The following is a 20,952-nucleotide window of genomic DNA, read 5'->3' as shown; positions in this document are numbered from 1 at the left end:
TGTTACAGTCCACATTCCAAGAACACAAAGTATTTTTTCAGTCTGGCCATCCAGACCTTAATTCTTTCCATACCACACATTATTATGTGATTCCTGTCACCTCGGAAAGCTCAAGATGATTAAAAGGGTTTATGTTTTCTACTTCCAGGAATCCCTCTTGCAATTTAAATGATTCATGTACCCAAGTTTTACAAAGAGGAAAACAACCTCATTGTTATTTGCTCTGTTAAAGCCCTCAAGTGTTCAGCTTATTATTTTGTTATCTGGTAAAAAGGGGGAGTTTATCTCTAATTCTCTAACCCTTTCCATGGGGATTTTCTATAGTATAATAAAATTCCTTATTTAACTAGCAGAGAAACAGCTCCTGCTCTCATCTTCTCTCCTGTTTTGGGAGGGTGGAAGGAAGAGATCCTGTCCATCACATTTTAGTATTAGACTCTGTAGCAAATCCCAGAAGAAATGGACAGAAGTGAGGTCAGAGTGATAAGAATATTCCCCTATCTCTATAATCCTTGCCCCAGAACAATGACATGGTCATGGTAGAGACTGCTGGCTGGAAGCATTCACCTCCCTCCACTTCGTTTCCTTATACATATTTTTTGAGTTTTGCTTGTACTATTTGTGTGCTTGTATTTAGCTCTATGTAACTTGACTACCGTGTAGGCTTGTGTGTCCACCACCACCACCATCAAGATGCAGAACAGCTCTATTATCACAGGGTCCCTGGTGCTGCCATTTTATAACCTTCCCCACCTCCTGCCTGTCTCCTTCTCCCCACTACTGCCCCTAATCTCTGGAAACACTATCTCTTCCCTGTCTATGATTTTGGCATTTCAAAGATGTATATAAATGGAATAATAGTAAATATTGAGACTGGCCTTTTTAAAATTCAGCATAATTCCCTTGAGATTTATCCAAGTTGTTTTGTGCATTAATAATTTGTTTTTTATTGTTTTTTTTTAAAGATTTATTTATTTATTTATTCAGAGAGAGCGAAGAGAGAGGCAGAGACACAGGCAGAGGGAGAAGCAGGCTCCATGCAGGAAGCCCGATGTGGGATTCGATCCTGGGTCTCCAGGATCACACCCCGGGCTGTAGGCAGTGCTAAACCGCTGCGCCACCGGGGCTGCCCTGTTTTTTATTGTTGAGTAGTATCCCATGGTATGGGTATACCACAGCTTGTTTAATCATTCCCTTGTCAAAGATTATCTAATTGTTTCCAGTTTGGGCTATGAACATCCACGTATAGGTTTTTGCATGAACATACATTTCATTTTTCTGGGATAAATGCCCAAGAGTGCAATTGCTAGGTTGTACGATAGATGCATGTTTAACTTTATAAGCAATTGCCAAAAATGCCGCTACTATTTTATATTCCTACCAACAATGTACAAGTGATCCAATTTTTCCACACCCTCTGGCTTTTGGCACTGTCACTTTTTTTTTTGTTTATTTGTTTTAGCCACTCTGATAGGTATGTACTAATAGCTCCTTGTGGTTTTAATTTATATTTTCCTAATGGCTAATGATATGGTACATCATTTCGTAGTGCTTACTTACCTGTATATTTTCTTCAGTGAAATGTCTGTTCATGTCTTTTGCCCATTTCCCACTTGGATTGTTCATTTGGGAAACAATCAAAACTAATTTACTGAGTTTTGAGAGTTCTTTATATGTCCTAAATACTGGCCTTTCATCTGATATGTGGTTTTCAGTCTTTCTTTCAATAACTGAAGGTCATTAAAAGACCTTGGGCTTACGCCAGACACTTGGCTAGGACAACTCTCCAGCTTCTCTTGCATATTGGCATAGCCACATGACCAACTTTGAGCCAATGAGAGCAGAAATGATACATGCAAGGTCTGAGTCATCTCTAATGAAAACACAAACCACTTGTACTGAACATCTATCTTTCCCCCCATCCTATAACATAGACCTTGCAGCCACCCAGCTCCAGTGATGCAGTTGAGGACCGTGCCTTAGAGCAGGGCCAGCAAACCCCTGGCTAAGGAATAGCTAATAGGTACTCTAAGCTTATAGGCTGTACAGCCTCTGTAGCAAACTATTCAACTCTGTGGTTGTAGCACAAAATCACCTATGAGCAATGTGTAAACAAATGGGCATGGTTGTGTTTACATAAAAACAGGTGGTCTGCTCACAGACTTCAGTTAGCTGACCCTGCCTTACCAGCTTAAGTCAAAGCTACAGATAGCAGGAACTGGATCCCCAAAGAGTCACACAGAGCCATCCTGTCAGCCCAAAATGCTGCCTTCAAAACTAATTCATGACCAAAAAAATGAATTTATGTATTTTTCAGTCACTTTACCTTAGGGGCTCTTTACAGCAGCCCAGCCTGTGACTATGTGATGCTGAAATTGGAATTTACCAAGCACTTCCTATGCTCAACGTACAAAGATGATTCAAAGGTAAGTTGTCTATGCTCCTTGCCCAGACGGAGCACATAGTCCAGTATGAGAGATGCCGGTGCAGTGAGGCTGAGCTGTAACTGAGTAATGAGGAAAGTGCTCTGGAAATATTGTAGCAGTGGGAGTGGGGAGAAGGGACAAAATGCTAAGTGCCTAATGTGTAACAGTTGTTTTATGTTATTATATTACCAAACGTTTGGAAAAGTCTATGTTGTGTTTCCATTCTAGAGATGAAAACAGTGAGTCTCTGGAAGGTTATTTAACTTACCTACTGACAGAGATGAATTTAAACCTTTGAAAAGTGTCCACTCTGATTATGGATTTATTCATTATGGACACTTTCAGACTGGGCTGAGTCCACTTCTTCTGGATACAGTGGGCCCTTTCAATCTTCCTGAGCCCTCTCTGGTAGGTAGAGCTTCCACCAGATTCAATTAAAGTTATCTCATAAGCAATTATTAAAACCAGCACCAGTGAGGTTAATGGAATGAAGAAAAAAGCCTAGAAAGGATTTCACCTTTAAAAGAACAAGGCTTTTAACAATGTTGGACTTTGCCTGAGCCCTGTGCTCCTACAAAGCAGCTACAGTGAAAAAATCCCCCAAATTTTTGGTTCCTGGAATGATTAACTGCAAAGGGCCTTTCTGCCCTTGCATAGTCTGATATGAGATCTGTCTCCATCCTTCCTCATGACCCTCATTAAAACTCACGATGACTCCCTTGGTTACCTGCCTCTATAAATCTCAGGTCACCTTCTTTTTCCTTGAGACATTTCTCATTAATGAACATTCTCCCTATTGCAGCAACATGAATTAAAACATCTCCTTCATTGTCCAGCACATTTTGTCTTACACAGTTTTGATGTGATTCAAACAGAATTGGACCTCACCTTTGAATCCTTATTTATTCCATCCACATACCGAGGCTCTTCTGCCCATTGTGCTGTCTTCCTGACTTTTGATCGAGGGGGACCCATTGGTGGGTCCAGCCCCTGGTTCTGTGCTCTGGATTCTTGTCCATTGGTAACACAGTAAGTATTTGCCATTGATTCTTTTTGAGCACTCATTTGACTTCCGGTACTGGCTTCTCTTGATTTTATTGTCTGACAAATTGGTGTTCTTTGTAAACTGGTTAATGTAAATATAACAGATGTAATGTCATGAAATAAATCTTTTCTCTATTGGATGAAATAGGACAGAGTTTGATTTGTTGGTCTTTTCTGTTTGTCTATTTGAGCTGAAGTCAACTAAGAGTTTGCATCCACTAGGAAGGGATTGGTTCCTTAATAGGGACTGGTAAGTTTTCTATTTTTGTGTTTATGCTTGATACATAGCTAAAGTTTTGGACTTGAAGCTGTAAGTTTTTCTTTGTGTGTGTCTACATGTTTATATATCTGTAGTCCAAAAAACTTTTACCTCTCATTGTGTGAGTTTGGAATATCTTCCTACCTCTGGGTGTATGAACAAATTAGATTATAAAATCTCCTATAGAGGCTCAATTCTGATGGACTTAGTGGTAAACAAGTGCTTATATAAACTAAATATTCCCAGAATTCCCAGAAATTAAGAAAATTAAACTTTAGTTCCAATGTTAAAAAAGAGGTATTGTTAATATAAAATAACTCAGAAATGTTTTAAGAATTCAAGTTTACGTAATTTATGTAAATTGTTGACAAATAAGACTAGTTTAATAACTTTAGTTTAATAAAAACAGCTATGTTTTCTCTGAGTAATTAACATTAAGTGTAATGAAAGCACAACATTTTTATTCTACTTGAGTATAGGTTCCTAAACTTATACAGGTTTACTTATCAAATAAGTCACATTATTTCTACTTAATGTTAAAGATTATGAAAAATATAAAATTTCATGCAGCCAAAGTAAATCATTATTCTGAAACTTTATTTCAACAATAATTATGTTTTGTAGAGTATAAGCTTGAAGATAATTTCCAGGATCTTTAGGTAACATAAAACCTTGGACTTCTACTAAATTGAGTTAATTAATGAATATTCATTGGATACATACATCATGTCTAAGTAAGATGAGTACTGAAACATTAATTACTACTCATAATTTTAGCTTTATATACATTTATCCCTTATTTATATACGCTGCAGGGAAGCTATATATTTTGGCTTTGTTAATGAATGTGTTCATTTTTTTTGCCACTTTGAGACACTGTACTATAAAGAATGTGTATGGCTATAGGAAGTTGTGAGCCTTGCTAATCTGCTGCAAAGGCTGGTATGTGACAGATTGTTTGCAGTTATCAGCCTTCTAATATTTTTCTATGGAATATAAGTTACTGTGGTTAAAGTTATTATCAGTATATGTGAATGAGATGACAGAGAGAAACAATTTTGTGTGCAAGGTGGACAGGATGTGTTTTTGCTAATGAAGAATGAGAGTAGTTTTGTCCTAAGCTAAAATGACTGATGGTTGCAAAATAAGAAAGAAGGAAGAGGAGGACCAAATCTAAGTGGATATAAAATCTTACGGAAGATTTGTGGAAAGGCACTTTTATTTGTTGTGGTCAAAGCTCACTAAGATTTGGTGAGCTTATTTATTAGACTATGAAAAGGACTTTAGTATCAGATATTATGCTGATGCAAAACTAGAATTTGCTTTTATCTTTGTTAAAATGACAAAATTTTCTTAGATCATTACTCTGCTCTTAATATGAGTTTTTAAAAATGTTATTCTTTACCTTCTGTGTAATCTGCCAAGATAGCAAAGATTCTGTGTTTTAACAAAGTCACCTTCTATGTTTTTATGTTGGTTTTTATTATGTCCTTGATGGTTTAAGAAAACAAAAGCTTCTCACTTAGGAATGAGCTAAGATTATTTAAAATCATATTACCTTCTATGTTTATTTTTATGCTTTATTGTTGCTTTGAAATAGAAAGTAAAATGTGTGCTGTAAGTACCCATGATCCAATTCCTAACTTAGATGTTCAGATCTCCTAACAACCTTTGCTTTTTTTTTTTTCCAAAATCCAATTTTAAGTGATGCTTTTTTGCACCTAAAATCATCTTTGAGATTTCCCAGAGGGTCCCTGGAAAATCAAAGAGGATTCATTTCTTTCACTTTGTAAAAGGAGAGAAGGTGCTAGAAATAATGTTTATTTGATATGTTATTATTGATTAATTGCAAGCAAAGAATTGTCAAATCAAAAGAGATGTTTAGCTTTCCCTGGGTTAAATTGCTGTGGGTAATGTTATTAATACAAATATTTCAGAACTGCATGTCATGTGGGAAGTACCTACAAATTTGTCATGCCCTCACTGTTTACAATATGACAGATTTATGAAAGTCCTGGCTATTCTTTGCCTAATATTAGACAAAGTTCAGCATAAGTCATATCTTAGAATTGTTTTAATGTTACCTGTGTTGCAAGTTTATTTCTTTAATTTAAATCTAGCATCTTCCAGGACTGTAGTTTTCAAGTGGAGTTTTACTATCTATGGAGTTTTATTAACATCAGTTACCTATGGAGTTTTATTAACTCTATACCTTAATAAAACTCAATGATGTATTCTTGATTCTGTATGTTTGAAATCTTTGTGGTATATTATGTCCTAGAATTATAATACGTTAAGTATGATGTTTTCTCTTTGTAAAGATTGTGTTCTTCCATGTTTATAAATTATACATAATATCCACAAATTGAAAATAGGGTTAATCATCATATTCATAGATATTTTATCTTGTTTTGCACAGAAACAAACTCCATTGTCACTTGTGTTATGCCTACATGAACACTTATGAAGTCTTTTACTTTTGAAAGTCACAAGTAAGTGGCAAATATGCAAACTTTGTCTTATCTGGTTAGAGATTTAATTGCCCCTCAACACTCTCCTGGAAAAACCCCTGTTGCTTGTACCAAAAATAGACTGAATCCTGTTACCTTGAGTAAATTGTCAATCTTTACCAAAATTTTTAATCCTTTTAGTTATCTTCAATATCTGGCTATAATTCCAAACAAACTTTTCCAATTTTTCTCCCTCCCACCTGATTTGACATCACTCAGAACTAAAACCTGGCTGCCCAGATCCCTATCAAGACTCAAGTTTGCCTTGCCACTGGCCCCTTCTGGTAGGATCTGAAAAAGCCCTGCAAACTGGATCCCAGAAACTTGATATAAGCCTCCAAAGGCTCACCACTACAGCCAACAATTCATGGGCCAGAATTCTGCATCTGCACCACTAAAGGAGTCCAGTGAAATGCTGGGTCATACATACTCCTGTTCAAGAGGTAACCAACATAGTGAGTGACATCAGCAAGAACATCAGTGTCTAAACTGGAGAGCTTCAAGAAACTCAGAGTAGTGCTGAATGACCATGAACTTTCTCCACCAACTTCTTGGGATGCATTGAACTGCTTATCTTCAGAATTCAGCTTCTGGTTCTTTATGTAATGTTAATATTTCCCTTTTAATTTTAGGAATTCTTGTTTTGAGATACCTAGTCTCTGGAACCCCCAAACAACTGATCTTTGTCACCACTTCTCACCAGGCAATTCAATGGGTTTTATAAGAACAACACTAACAAGACTCCTCATGAGACTTTCTTAGACCTCATCTCACCTTCTCAGGAGGTTTATGATCACCTTTGAGTTATTCAGAAATGAATGCTATTTGTCTTGAACAAATGAGGGGAACTGACAATGTTGAACTATTTCTGAGCCTGTGCTTCCAGGAAGTTGTGACAGTTAAGAAATCTACCATCATTCTGTGTCCCAGGAGCAGCTAACCACAAAGAACCACCCTGCCCTTGCTTATGTCAAGATCCATCTCCATCCTCCCTCAGAAATCCTGTAAGTCTCATAGATGACTCTTTATTATGTTTCTATAAACCCTAGGTCCCCTCCCTTTTCTTTCAGTTATTCTTCATTAATAAACATTGTCCTTATTCCAATAGCCTGAATAAAATCATACCCTTAATTGTCTGGTGCATTTTGTCTTTCATACTTTTGTTTCCTCTCATTTTCATGATTGAGTTCTATCAATATCTTTGCCTCTCTGAGCCTCAATTTCCTCATCTATCAAGGACTATTACTTCTACCTCCGAGAGGTGTGAGGGTTAAATGAGAGGAGGCATGGGAAAGAACCAAGCTAAGCAAATAGTAAGTGCTGAATAAATATCAATCCTTCTCCTTAGAGGAAAACAATCCCAAAGCAATAGGTGACTGAAGTGCTAACTGGTTAAAAGACAGGGGATAAATCAATGTAACTTTGTTTCCACAAATGGGAAAACAATTCAGAGCAGGTGCCGACATTGAAGTAAATAGCACAGGGCAGGAGCACCGTTTCATATGAGGCAGAAACTATGGCACTAATGTATGTTGGAAGCGTGCCTTCCTTCCCTGTAGGAAGCATGTGGTGGTGGAGGGGGCTGTTGCATATTGAGATCATTAGAAAAATAATTTACCTTTACATCCCAGTGACAAGGAGTATCTCAAATGGTAGCCCTCCTCCTACCTTGGAGTGGCTGAGTGACTGGGTGCCTACACTGTGGGTTTACTGACTATTTCCAGGGAGGTCCTAGTGGCTCTGTCTGCCAGGTGTGTCGCTTGTATTCACATCTCAGGCCTGGAGAACATAGGTCTAAAAACAGGTTAAGAGTGAAATTTCTGACAGCACTATATGAGTTTTTCCATAATTCTCCCAGGGCTTTGTGGAGCCCTTTTCAGGTCTACTGGCAGGGAATGACAGCTTCCTAACATACTTCAAGATTACTGGAAAGGAGAAATGCTGAAGAAACTAAGAACATTACATGGAAGTTTACAAGTGAGAGAACAAAGTCACTACTTGACAATTCAATCAGAAACTCAAATTGCTGCAGTTAGCATTCACGAAATACCAGTTTTAGATACACAAATGTAAAGTAATCAGAAAAACATTGCTCCTGAAAAGTGATCACCCTGGTGCTTTGCATTAAACTGTAATCAGCCTGAATGTAAAATGAGTGAATTCTAAGACCTGGAGACTTTAACCTCTGAAAAGAGAAACTATCTGGGGACCTTGACAAAATATGGCTCCTTATTTGCTGCTTTATCTTACCACTCTGTGGTCCTTAGTGATTTTTTTTTTTTCATATTTCCAATTCTTTCTTCCCCACCAGCACCTTTTAATTTAATTCTTAACCCCATCAGGGTCAAATTACCCAGTAAGTACAGGCAGGCACAGTGCCTAAGTCTCACAGAACTGTTTTAATTTATTTTAAAATCAGAAAAAAAGGGATACCTGGGTGGCTCAGTGGTTAGGCATCTGCCTTCGGCTCAGGTCGTGATCCTGGGGTCCTGGGATCAAGTCCCTACAGGGAGCCTACTTCTCCCTCTGCCTATGTCTCTGCCTCTTTCTGTGTCTCTCATGAATAAATAAATAAAATCTTCTAAAAAAATCAGAAAAAAGAGAGAGGTGCCTGGGTGACTTAGTCGATTTAGCATCCAACTCTTGATTTCAGCTTTGGTCATGATCTCAGAGTTATAAGATTGAGCCCTGTGTCAGGCTCTGCACTCAATGCAAACCCTGCTTGGGATTCTGGCTGCCTTTCTCCCTGCCCCTCCCCACTCTTGAGGGTGCACACACACTTTCTCTCTCTAAAATAAATAAATTAAATCTTTTCTAAAACTCAGGAAAAAAGAACTCTTAGGTCAAAGAAAATATTTTACTATACAGTATTAATATATTCATCTTTATACCAACACATAGAATATAATTTAAGATGATTTTTTTTATGGAGGAAGTGCCCATGATGACAAGTGTGCCTAGTTGGGTTAGTTTGTAATTTAGAAGTGCTCTTAAATAAACCTTTAGGGACACAGAAACTAAAGGGTTACATTTCTTTTGTCCTAAGCTAAAGCTAGCAAGGCCCAAGGCCAACTTTGCAGGCCACCAGCCTCTGGGCTGGGGACACCTGTCACTTGCGAGGAACATCTTGCACCTGCGGGTTTCAGAAGGTTTCCCCTCTGGCTCTAAGCATGGGTTCCTGGCCTTCAGCAACCACACTCTGAGGCTTTTGGAAGCCAGCAACATTCTGCCGGCAGGAGCCATTAGAAACTCTGACTCGTCTATGATGGAGAAACCAGGGTTATGACTAAACTGACCACCATTCAAAGCAAAAATCAAGTTACAAATTCCAATATAGGATTTTCTTCCTCATTTGCATGAATTTAAATTTTAAAATGTATGTAATTTAAGCCCTAAAAGACAATCTTATAATTTAATAATGACCTTTAAGATGATAATAAAATCATGTGAGAAGTAGACCAAACCGGCAAGTAGAGCCTACTTATTAATCCAGTATTTGAATATCAGACACCGAGGCACGTACCAGGCATCGGTCTCCTTCCTTCTATGAGCAGCACCTGTTGGCATATGGAGAGTCTGCTTTCTTCCTCTAGCTTTTCTTGAAAAGTGCATTAACCTGATGTACTACTAGTGACTCCCATTTTGGGGCTCCTGCTGGGTGTCATACCCATTCCATAAATTATATCTAAATAATACAAAAATGCTGCAAAGTATCACTAACATTTTTATTTTAAAGACCAGAAAAGGGGCGCTTGGCTGGCTCAGTTGGTGGAACATGTGACCCTTCATCTCAGGGTTGTGAGTTTGAGTCCCACACTGGGCAGAGATTACTTAAAAATAAGATTTAAAAAAATTATAAAAAATTTTAAGATTTCTTTGTTTATTATTTATTTATTTATTTGAGATTGAGAAAGAGAGAGAGAGAGAGAGTACAAGCAGGGAGAGAGGCAGAGGGAGAAAATCTCAAGCAGACTCCCTGTTGAACAGAGTCCAACATGGGGCTCCATCTCATGACCTCAAGGTCATGCCTTGAGCCGAAATCCAGAGGCAGCTGCTCAACTGACTAGGCCACCAGGCGCCCCACTTAAAAATAAAATCTTAAAAAAATAAAGACCAGAGAAGAACTGGGTAACTTGTCAACAACACGGGGCCAGAAGTGCTGTAGAAAATTCTGACTCCGCTCTGTGTGACTTGAGCCTTGGGTTCCAGATGCTTCCTAGTGGCTGCAGGCCACTGCCACATTCAGAATTCGAGATGGAAATGAGCTTTGTAACTAAAGGCAGCGCAGGAGCCCCAAGGGTGGCTCCAGAATTGGCCTCTAACTGAGGAGATCTCTCAAGGCACTCTCCGGGACAAATAGCTGCCTCGGACCCTCTTGGACTTTCCTCCTAGGTCAGGTAACTGCCAGCCTCCAGAGGCTGGGTCACACCACTAGCTTGTCATCAGTGTCCTTCCCAGGCCTCTCCTTTTAGCCTCTGGGTTCAGCTCACACCCCCACCCCTTGCCAGACAGTCTTCCACAGAGACCCCAGCCCAGCCCGGCTTTTTTCTCCACCATATCTCTGCTTTGCCTCCAGAAGTGGGGAGTCTTACAGTTTGTATTATGCAGAAAGAAAGCTCAAAAGCACATCAATGCAGGTTTCAGTTATCAGAAATCCAAAGCAACAGTGAGGGTAAGTAGAGACTGTGCTTGACCATCATTTTCCCCATTCTTGACACCCTGACCTGAAATTAACTTGCCCCCCTCTGGACAGTAGGTACTAGCCGACACCCAGCACGCTGACAAACAAGCCACTGCTCTGAGCTCTTAGTTTCCCCTTTCTCTCTGGGTTTCAAGGGAACTCAAGCTCTTTTGAAAACTATGTTGCAGCCTGGATGAGGAAGGTCATGCTTTTGGAACGGTCCCCTCGGCCCCAGACTTCTAGAGACCCTTCCAGCAGAGCTCTGAAGGCTCAGAAACCTGTCAGCCTTTGAAGGTGGATGTGTGAAGTCAATTAAGAATCAAGTGCAAATTCATATCTTCCCGGGTTCTTTTTATGTGTGTTCTTTATATCTTGCCGATAAGACTGTAAATTCTTGGTGGGCAGGGATGAGCTTCTCATTTATTTTGTGCCAGAGGCCTCCTCTCTTTCACTTGCCTGTGCTCAATATGTGTTTAGTAAGTATTCTATGCAGGAAGAAGGAAGATTGAACTTCTTTTACATTTTCTGCAACACCAGCTCAGGGGTATACCTTCTCCTGGCCCTGAGGAACAGGCAAACAAAACACAGTTTATATGGGAAAACTTATTCCTAGCCAACCAAGTTGCTCTGACCCAGAGATTAGGATCCTAGAATCTGATGGAGACCTTGCCGCATTCCCTCCCGCCCACTTGAACTGTTCTCTCCCTGTACCTGCAAGTCTCTCTGCTCTGTGGAAATCATGTTCCCTTTATCGGAGCTGATGGCAGCCTCTGAAAGAAAAGGATAAAAAAGGTTAACAGTCACGGGTTTAAATTCCATCAAAAAGAAGAAGAAGAAAAAAAAAAAAAAAGCACTGGGTGCTAATAACGTGAGAAAAAAAAAGCAGAGGGATGTTTCCCCCCATTCCCAACCAGGCTGTCTGTTCTCCTGCACACTAAGCTTGCTCCTTCTCATCATGAGTGAGGTTATTAAGATTGACTCATCTCCTGTTTGGGCCTGCGTGGAGATTCTGCAACCTTGCACTAATTTGTGTTCCATCGAGCCCCAAATAAGTTTAGGGCACATGGCAAATTGGATTTCAGGAGACAATGCATCTTGGAACAGGGAAAACTCAAATAAATGATGTTTACTGCCCTGGAGAAAGGACGTTGCCTTAGTCCTTGTATTCGGACCTGCTTACTTCCATCTGTTTCAGGGTGGTTGAGCTCAGTGGGAGGGGTGAGAAATGGGAGGCATCCCCTTCTCCTGCGAGGGTGGGGCAGGCTGCTAAGCAGTCTCTCAAGAAAACCTATCTGCCGCACATCCTCAGACCTCCCCATTCTCCACATCCTCTCCTCAGCTGCTCAATGGTGTGTCCTTATTTCCATAGATCCTTGGTATTAACCGGGTCGGTAATACCCTACTGGCCTCAGAACTGATGGGGCTTAAGTTAAATACCCGCAGAGCTGACCAACTGGCATATCCCAAAGCTACACTGGGCTGATTTTTAAATCCTCAAGAATCAGGGCAGTGGCTGTTGATCTGCAGCAGTGGGGGCAAGACGGCTGGGGCGAGGAGGTGTGGTGGGAAGTAAGTTGGGCATCACGCTTAGAACTCAAATCCCTTTGCCAGCACTCAGATCAGTTTCCTTCTTCTTAACACTTTGGCATCTATCATCTATCTATCTATCTATCTATCTATCTATCTATCTATCTATCTATCAAAAATTTTTTTAAAGTAGACTCCATGCCCAGCACAGAGCCCCCTGTGGGGCTTGAACCCACAACCCAGAGATTAACACCTGAACTAAGATCAAGAGTCCCAGGCCTAACCAACTGAGCCACCCAGGAGCCCCCTTGGGCATTTATTTTTAAGGAAATAATATATGAATGGCACAAAAGTAAAAATATTCAAAAAGGCTGATGGTAAAAGGTGAGATTGTCTCCCATTCTTGCAGCCCCTGCCTACTTTCCTTCTCCCGAGGTGATGGGTGTGACCCTTTCCCCGTGGGTCCTGCTGGTCATTATCTATGCATAGGCAAAAACATGTGTATATGCTTCTTATTCTCTAAAAGTGCAAAAGATCAGACTCTTTTACACTCTGATCTTCTTCATTTAACAGTATAAAGTATCCTGGAGATTAGTTCATGTCAATCCACACAGAGCAGTCTCAGGGCTTTCTTTAATAGCCATACAGTACGATTTTTAAATTAATTAATTAACTAATTAATTATTATTATTATTTTCATTTTTTTAATTTTTATTTATTTATGATAGAGAGAGAGAAAGAGGCAGAGACACAGGCAGAGGGAGAAGCAGGCTCTGTGCACCAGGAGCCCGATGTGGGACTCGATCCCGGGTCTCCAGGATCGTGCCCTGGGCCAAAGGCAGGCGCCAAACCGCTGCGCCACCCAGGGATCCCTAATTATTATTTTTAGAGAAACAGAGACCATGAGTGGCCATGGAGGGTGGGGCATGGGGGTGAGGCGGTTGGGGGTGAGGGAAGGCAGAAAGAGAGAGGAGAGAGTCCCAAGCAGCCTCCCCGCTCAGTGACCTTGAGATCATGACTTGAGCCAAAATCAAGAGTCAGATGCTTAACCAACTGAGCCACTCAGCCGCCCCCATGAAGTCCTGAATTATAAAAATGCATCATAATTCCTTTAAAAGTCTGCATAAATAGATTCCGACAGGTTGCTTTTACAAACAATGCTACCAGGAATAACTGTGTACGCATCACTCATGCAAGTGCTGGTACGTATGTGGGATAAAGTTCTAAAAGGAGAATTGCTGCATAAAAAGGTATATGCTTTATCATTTTGTTAGACTTTGCCCAAGTGGTTTCAATAGAGATTTTCACCAGAATTTACATTCTCACCAGCTCTGTACTGCTACTCTGCATTGTTGTACCTGCTATTCTACATTGTTGCCAATTTAATGTTTTCAAACATTCTGACCTTATATCATCTAGTTGTTAAAAAAGAAAAACATTATTGTTTCAATTTTCAATTCTTTTATGAATCAGGCCAAGCAATTCATTTTCTAAATTATTAATCTAAATTATTAATATTTATAGTATCTTCTTTTTTTTTAGATTTTATTTATTTATTCATGAGAGAAACACAGAGAGAGGCAGAGACACAGGCAGAGGGAGAGGCAGGCTCCATGCAGGGAGCCCGATGCAGGACTCGATCCCGGAAATCCAGGATCATGCCTTGGGCCAAAGGCAGGCGCTGAGCCACCACTGAGCCATCCAGGGATCCCCCTTAACCTTCGTTTTAAATTTTTAAAATTTTTAGATTTTTAAAAAGATCTTATTTGTTTGAGAGAAAGGTTGAGAAGGGGGAGGGGCCACTGAGCAGGAAGCCGCTGTGGGGCTCAGGGCTCAATCCCAGGACCCTGAGATCATGACCTGATCTAAAGGCAGATGCTTAACCACTTAAGCCACCCAGGTGCCCCCCCTTTCTATGCCTTCTTGATTTACTTTACTTTTATTATTTCATATTTATTTTTTTATTTCATATTTATTAACATCACTTTTAAAGTACATTTCCTTGTTTCTCTATTAAACTATTATATAGGCCCAATTTTCTTCGTTTATTATGATAAATGTAGATTTGCTGAGTACTACTCATAGATTCTGACAATGTTTTAATTATTGTTATTTTGCTGATGAAATGTGATTTCACTTTTCTTCTCTGAACTAAGAATTGTATAAGAGGAAGACTTTTTTTTTTTCCAATTTTGCTAATTGACTTCTAGTCCATTGCATTGTAATCAGAAAATATTGACTATACTCATCCACATTTTGTAATATTTGGAGACTTTCTTTGGGCTTAACAAATAGTTGACTTTTAAAAACATTTCTTGGGATCTTGAACAAAAATACAGTCTCAGTTTTCACCAAGTTGTACATATGTTAGAATTCTGTACTATATATGACTCATATAACTCTAAAAATTTACACACACACACACACAGAGATACACACACACACACTATTATTTTAGTCAGGGCTCTCCAGGGAAACAAAGAAAGAGAGACTTATTTTAAGGAATCAGCTCATGTGATTGTGGAGGTTTGGCAAGTCCCAAATCTGCAGGGCAGGGGGCAGGCTGGAGACCATACAAGAGTCCCAGCCTGGGTCCCAGGACTGCCTGCTGGCCGGATTCCTTTTTGGTCAGGGGAGGTCAGTTTTTGTCTATCGAGGCCTTCAGCTAATTGGATGAGACCCACCCACATTTTGGAGGTAATCTGCTTTCCTCAGAGTCAACTGATTTAAATGGTAATCTCATCCACAAAATACCTTTACAGAAACATCCAGAATAATTTTTTTTTTTTTATTTATGATAGTCACGAGAAAGAGAGAGGCGCAGAGACACAGGCAGAGGGAGAAGCAGGCTCCATGCACCGGGAGCCCGATGTGGGACTCGATCCCGGGTCCCCAGGATCACGCCCTGGGCCAAAGGCAGGCGCCAAACCGCTGCACCACCCAGGGATCCCTATCCAGAATAATTTTTGACCACATATCGGGCACTGTGGCCCAGCCAGGTTGACACATAAAAGTAATCATCACAAATATATATATAGTATATATAACTGTGTGTATTAGAGTTTTATATATTTTATTCTAGTAGTCACTTTTATATCCACGTCTTCATATAATACACCAATCTTCTATGTCTATATGTAGTATCTTGATGATCTTCAATGAGCAAATTGCATTAGAGTACTTCCTCTTTCTTCTCTTTCCCTACCTCTTCCACATCATCCAATTTCCATTGACTATATAGCTTTTCTTTGTGTTTAACTTCCTATTTTTCAAATATTTATATGGCTATGGCTTGGTTTGGCAGCTTTAAATAACTTTTTATTTTTTTTAACCTAACTGCAAAAGACAAGGTAATCAATTCTTACATTATCTCATACCACGTGTCCTCCCTGAGCCTCATTCCTGGTTTTTTGTGCCTGCGCTGTAAGGGTTTGGGACATTTCAGTCTGCTCTGTAACTCTGCTGTCCACATCTAGTTAGGACTCTGGCTTAAAGGTAAAGATTCATTGCTCATGATTGGCTTTTGGGCCAGTTTTTCCATTTGTTTCTGAATTTCTCATATGTTCCTCAAGAAGGACTCAAGGTAAGTATTTTCTGAGTGCTAGCAGGTTCAAGGTAAGCATTTTCTGAGTTCTAGCAGATTTTCCTTCTGGCTTTACAGTTGAACTTATTTTATCAGGGTATAAAATTCTCAGGTCACATTATTCCTCAAGGACTTCAAAAGTATTTATTGAGCACCTGTTTTGTTTGCTTGCTTTTCTATTGCTTAGACCGTTTACTGCTTAGTCTGCTCTCTACGCAACCAGTTTTATTCTATTTCGTGATACAATCTTCTTGTCTAGCTGCCCAAAATATTCCTTATTTTTAAAGGCTTATAATTTTATCAGATTATCTCTGCTGTTGGTTATGGGACAGTCTGCCTTCTCAATAAGGGGAGTCAAATTTCTCTAATTATTATAAAGTTTTATTAATTATACCTTTAACTAGACCTGTGTTTGTTCCTTTATTTGGATTATATTCTTTTGGAGCACAAATTAGGTGGATCTGTCATATTTTTTCGTCTCCGGTCCTCTGTAAGTATTTCATGTACTCTGATTTCATTTTTAAAAATTTCCATTCCATTTTTGTTTGCTCTTTCTCTGTCCTGCTCCTCATGTCCTTGCTCTGTTTTCAACAGGGTTTTTCACATTTGTGATACTTTCAATTTGGTTTTCCTTTTGTGATAGTTCTTACTTTTTTTTTCTTTACCAAATCATATTTTATCCACTTCTATTTCTTGCCGTGTCTCCTCCAGACTTTTCCACCTCTGTTCTAAAGGCTTGTTTATAGAGAAGCAATCACTTGGTTATTATTTTCAGTCAGATTTTTCATATGTTCTAGTACAGCAGCTTTCTTGTGCAAGTGTTTTCAACTGCTTTTGCCTTTCCTATTGCATTTGCCCCTTCTCCCCCTTGTAGTTCCTTACAGTCTTGTAATCACTTCTTTAAGTTAATAATCATCTTTGAATTAGTGGGGTCCTTTCTGGGCCAGCTGTTGGCAGATGATTCGTGGCCGAGAGGGCCAGAGCTCCCTCCAAGCCACAGGAATCTTGCCTCTGACAGCACTGTGTCAGCGTGACCGCTTTCTTCCAGCCAAACTAGGTTGGCACAGCAGGATCTTCCCAATTTAGAGACTCTCTCTTTTCTCCTGCCATCCTGGTATACTACTTCTTGCAAATATGGCATGCCTGTGTGATTCCTCATTTAGCTCCACCTTTCCAACTTCTCAAGCCTTTGTACCAAAAAGAATTTATGGAAAATCCTACTGCCACACTGTGGTTTGCCCCTAATTCTGGACCCATGTTTTCAGAGCTCTTTTCTGCTGGCATTACCAAAATTCTGAAGCCATGGGCATCTTCCCTCAGGCCTTCATACACCCTTGTGGGAACTTTCCTGTAATTTGGGAACTTTCCTCTATCTTGTGATTTGGGTTATATCTCCTAATTTCATCCAAGAGGCAGAAACTCTCTTGTTTGCTTTTTCAAGGTTTCTTATGAAGAGGGGATCTCTTCAAGCCAGAAATGATCTTCAAAGCAGACTTATGTGTTTGGCCTCCAGAAGGGATGGGTCCTAGCCAGGCTCTGGGATGATCCCAATTATCTTTGCCTCTGGTATTCGCACTTTGTGCAATTCCCTTTTTGAGCAGGGTATGACCTATGACTTGCTTTCACAAAAATAATATGGCAGAGATGATAGGATGTTATTTCCAAGATTATGTTACATAATATTATAAACTATCATGCTAGGAGACCCTTGCTGTGCTTGATGAAGCAAGAGACCATGCATTAGAGGCCCATGAGGCAAGGAACTGAGAACAGATTCTAGCCAAAAAGCATCTAGGAACTGAGAGTAGCCTTGGGTCAATAGCTGGCAAGAAACTGAAGCCCTCAGTCCTATAACCCAGAAGGACCTGAATCCTGCCAGCAACCACGTGAACTTGAAAATGGCTCTTTCCTCAAAAGACATGAAAGGACATTTCTCCAAAGAAGACATACAAATGACCAACAGACACATGAAAAAATGCTCAATATCACTTGGCATCAGGGAAATACAAATCAAAACCACAGTGAGATACCACCTCACACCAATCAGAATGGCTAAAATTACCAAGTCAGGAAATGAGAAATGTTGGCTAGAATACAGAGAAAAGGGAACTCTCATACACTGTTGGTGGGAATGCAAGCTGGTGCAGCTGCTCTGGAAGAGTATTTTCAACTTAAAAAATTTTAAAATAGAGCTACCCTATGACCAGCAATTGCACAACTAGGGATTTACCCCAAAGATATGAGTGTAGTGATCCGAAGGGGCACCTGCACCCCAATGTTTATAGTAGCAATATCCCCAATAGCCAAACTATGGAAAGATCCTAGAAGTCCACTGACAGATGAAGAATAAAAAAGATGTGGTGTACATATATACAATGGAACGTTATTCGGCTATCAAAAAAATGCTATCTTGCCATGTACAATGATGTGGATGGAACTAGAGGGTATTATGCTAGGTGAAATAAATCAATCAGAGAAAGACATTTATCATATGATCTTACTCATATGTGGAATTTAAGAAACAAAACACAATCATAGGGGAAGAGAGGGAAAAATAAAACAAGATGAAATCAGAGAGGGAGACAAACCATAAGAGACTCTTAATCACAGGAAAAAAGCTGAGAGTTGTCAGGGGGGTGGTGGGAGAGGGTAACTGGGTGATGGGCATTAAGGTGGGCATGTGATGTCATGAGCACTGGGTATCATATAAGAAATGATGAATCACTGACTTCTACCTCTGAAGCTAATAATACATTATATGTTAATTAATTGAATTTAATTTTTTTAAGTTAAATAAATGAATAAACCTTGGAGCTATAAAAAGAAAAAGAAAAAGAAAAATGACTCTTTCCTTAATCAGGCGTTGAGATGAGACCACAGTCCTGGCAGACATCTTCAGTACAACCTTGCTAAGAACCCAGTTGATCTGTATCCAGATTTCTGACCCACAGAAACTGAGACAAAAAACGTGTGTTGCTTTAGCTACTGAGTTTGTTGTGGTATTGTCACACATCAGTAGATAACTAATACAGCATGTCCAGTCTGTGTTAGAAACAGACCACGGCCAGCAGTTCTGTAGGCTCTAGAAGAGCACCACATGAGGCTCATGGTTTTGTGTTGAAGAACATTAATTTTGCAATCAAATAGATGTGTGTTCAGGTACCAGGCCCACCTTGAGTTATGAGGCTGTTAGGTCAATCAGGAGCTGTGTGGCCCAGGATGAGTTGCTTAATCTACTTGAGCTTTGGTTTTTTCAATTTTTAAATATGAGTGTTAACTGGACTCATATTCTATTGGTGAGCAGAAGGCTTAAAAGAGATTAATAAAATGGGGCGCCTGGGTGGCTCAGTCAGTTGTGCGTCTGCCTTCTGCTCAGGTCACAATCTCGGGGTCCTGGCATCGAGCCCCATGTTGAGTCCTGCATCGGCGGGATGTCTGCTTGTCCCTCAGTCCCTGACTCTGCTAGTGCTCTCTCTATCTCTATCTCAAATAGATAAATAAAATCTTTTTAAAAAGAGAGATTAATACAATAAAATGCTTTCCATTATTCCGGGCACAAAAGAAGTGCTCAGTGAGTATCTATCAGTCTTGCTGTCCCAGAAGCGCTATGAAGTACTGGTTCCTGGTGGCCACACAACCACCACCAGATTCCAGGGTTTGATTTTTTTTTCCCTCCAGGAAAGGCTATGATAGCAGAAGGAGCACTGGAGTGGGAGTCAGAATTTCTGGATTTCAATCCTTTCTGTGCCGCTGCTAAGCTGGGTGACGCTGGGAAGTCATTTCATCTCCTTGAGCCTAGTTCCTCATCTGAAATTCATCGTGTTTGTCCCTGCTTATGTCTTGAGGGTCCAAGGTGTATGTCAAATGCTTGTGAGCAGTAATAGGGTACACAAATATGAGCACTGGCACTGTTAATAAAACCATTTGATAAAATGGTAATTAAAATCTTGGAGAGGCCCTTTACCATGACGACTCACGGTATCTCTATGGCCACGCCAGGATGGGAGCTAAACCCGAGCACCCAGGAGGTAGCCCAGGTGTGGCACAGTGGTTGAAAGTGTGAGCTCCAGAGCAGGACTGCCTGCCTGGGTTAAAATCCTCCTCTGCCACAGATTGTTGAAGCCCAGGAAACTACTTACCTCTCTCTGCTTCCACCTCTGCAGCTATAAAATGAGTATGAGAGTTACCCTTTGCTTCACAGGGTTGGTTTTTTTTTTTTTTTTTAGATTTTATTTTATTCATGAGAGACACAGAGAGAGAATGGCAGCGACACAGGGAGAGGGAGAAGGATGCTCCCTGTGGGGAGCCTGAGGTGGAACTCAATCCCAGGACCCCAGGGTCAGGACCTGAGCTACCCAGGGGCCCTTCAACCTCTGAGCTCAACCTCTGAGCCACCCAGGGGCCCTTCAACCTCTGAGCCACCCAGGGGCCCTTCACAGGGTTGTTCTGAGCATCAAATGTACTGATGCATTTGAGCACTCTGAATCCTAAATCTTAGAAAAACTCCTTCATATGACATGCTCAGTGACTATCAGCCGCCATCATTATTCTTGAAGACTCCTTTATCATTTCCTTCATTTCTATGCTTTGGGTGGGGGAATGAAGTTCTGGTTTTGTTCCCATTCAGCCACCTGGCACTTCCTGTTTGTCTCCTTGCAAGGATTTCACAACAACTGATGAAGGGAGGACAGATTTGGACCAAATCAAAGATAATAAAGGACATCAAAAACTACTTACATTCAATTTGTGACTTCATCTGCTCTCTTGAAGTAAGAGATGACTAATAAAGGATTTAAAATTGGGAGGGGGGAAAGAAGTTACAAAGTTAAACGTGCTCTGCAGCTAGAAAAAAATAGAAATTCATTGTCTTTGGATAAAATGGCATAAATTTCCCCAAATATTTCGATTACATGAATTCACTC

At 40.1% G+C, this 20,952-nt stretch overlaps 1 long non-coding RNA gene across 1 annotated transcript; it reads right to left on the bottom strand.

The window, feature by feature from the left end:
• Positions 1-10,324: 10,324 nt before the first annotated feature.
• Positions 10,325-20,812, bottom strand: LOC111094532. The gene is made up of 3 exons (XR_005385541.1): positions 20,768-20,812; positions 11,632-11,690; positions 10,325-11,482 (listed from the first exon to the last, which is right to left on the bottom strand). It is a non-coding gene; the product is annotated as an uncharacterized LOC111094532 (long non-coding RNA).
• Positions 20,813-20,952: the final 140 nt, after the last annotated feature.

This window comes from Canis lupus, chromosome 38 (assembly GCF_011100685.1).
Source record: "Canis lupus familiaris isolate Mischka breed German Shepherd chromosome 38, alternate assembly UU_Cfam_GSD_1.0, whole genome shotgun sequence".
NCBI lineage: Eukaryota > Metazoa > Chordata > Mammalia > Carnivora > Canidae > Canis > Canis lupus.
Note: the sequence above shows the minus strand (reverse complement) of the source record. Positions and strands in the feature narration are given on the sequence as shown.